Source organism: Varroa destructor, unplaced genomic scaffold (assembly GCF_002443255.2).
Source record: "Varroa destructor unplaced genomic scaffold, Vdes_3.0 BEIS01000005.1, whole genome shotgun sequence".
Classification (NCBI taxonomy): Eukaryota; Metazoa; Arthropoda; class Arachnida; order Mesostigmata; family Varroidae; genus Varroa; species Varroa destructor.
Window position 1 is genome coordinate 22,228,646 of NW_019211458.1, and position 2,081 is coordinate 22,230,726.

Consider the following 2,081-nt stretch of genomic DNA (forward strand, 5'->3'; position numbering starts at 1 on the left):
TATCTGCCTTTTTTTTCGTAGCTAAGACACTATTCGAGTACAATGTGAGACCTATAACATACCTTCTTTTTCTGTTGGGTTGTGTCTTCGCTTGAAAAACAAGAACATATTGATGTCAAATTTAAAGACTTTTGACGGCAACGCGTACGTAAAACGATATCAATAATATCTACGATCGAGGTGAAACCCTCTTCGTTACCTTTAAAATGCACAGAGCCATCTTAGGAATAGGCTTGCTCACGTATATTCTTCTCACCTTTATCCTTTAAAATAGTCGATGTGATGGTAAGTTAACACAGCTTGTGCCACATCACTACGCCGGCAATAGAAGTAGTCCCAGTCCTTCAAATAGCAATAACAATGGTACTTCAGTAGATAAATATTCTTCTGTAAAATGCAGGCCCCTGTCGCCCATTCCATTAAATACATAGGTTTGCGTTATATTCCTTAATACCTTTAATCTTCGAATGGATAATTAAAACGATGAAAGTACGTGATGCGTCTTGGAGAAATGTTATGATTCTAGAGGCCTGTATCCTATAAAACTAGCAGAAACCCTTTGTATCATCCCGAAGCGATACAAACATGGTAAAAAAAACACATCTACAATATGTGAGACTTCGTCAGAAAGTAAATTTATAAATTGGGAGATACGTCCTGGAACGTCTATGCACGTATACAAATATACGTGAATCGTTTCAAATGCCCATGTACCCGGAACAAATGGCAACAGACAAGTGTACTAGATATGAGATTTGTCATTCCACTGGTTACAAAGCGAGCGTCTAAATTAGGCAGTTGTCAAGGCGATCATCTGTTGGGTTGATGCAAAATACTGAAATTAACTTTCATAGTTTATTGCTTACCGATATTCCCTTAATGGCCTAATTATTTTTCTCACGTTCACAAGAGAAAGTCATTAGGGAACTTTTGGATTTGACATTCGCTGCGACCGCTATGTGGCATTACCACATACTTATTGGCTCGATTGCCCCCAAGGGTTGATAATAATTTGCCACGTATTTATAACTGTTGCAACTGGTTCCAGTAAGGAAGTCGTGCATACGACAGAACCAACATACGACACTTTCTGCGACTGGTGATTTCCGCCCCTGGTATTTTGGGTGCAGATAAAATGTACATGAAATTGCTGCTGTGCGGACATCGCGAATGATAGCTCACTGTTGTAAGCTTACCAAAATCCATAGTAGAAGAGGCATTTCAGTCGGGTATCAGCAAGGGCCGTCTTACGTAAACTTTTCAAAGCATAACTGACGCTTATGCCGATTAAGCGAACATTGGATTAGAGTTCAATTTGAATTCTGTATAGGAAACTGTACCCATGTCGCACCCGACAGAAATGCCAACCCTTTCGTTGACCCTCTGCTCTGTCATTTCCCGTAACATTTGTGATACCAATATCCGACATTGCGCGGGTACTCCCTGCAAGGTCTAGCTTAAAAGTCAATTTAACTAGAACAAAAACGAAGCTCATTAAAACAGGACAGTTATAGATAAAGTAAATAAACAAATAAAATGTTTCATTTTTTAAGGTAAGTTCTCTAATATCCACTACCTTCAGCTACAGATTCACTGATATGCTTCTTTTAGATGCCACACATTAATCGCAAGAGGATGATTATTCGGCAAGAAACAGAAACAAGTTAGCTAGCCGTTATACGCAGACAGAGCCTTTGTTGCTTTTAATCTTCCCTGTTTTGCCCGTTGTAAATGATCTTAACGGGCATTAACGGTCTCAACCATTCCTAGCCTTAAGGTACTGCCTTATTTATGTGGTATGAACTAGTTGCCGCTTAATACCCTATACTTTTAGAATAATTCTTTTTCATTTTTTAATAGAGTCTTTCTCCAACTATTTTGTCATACTCCCCTAAGAGGCTATGAACGTGTGGGAATACCATATCAAATACCATAGCAAATATCAGCTCCTCGAAAGGTGGACTCTTAGACGCTGTTTGAACTTCGTACGTTCTCATCGATGTATTGACTTCGTTCCATTTATACATTTCATTAAACTGCGAAAAAATTTAGGGAAGTACTTACTCGGAACGGTCGATTTA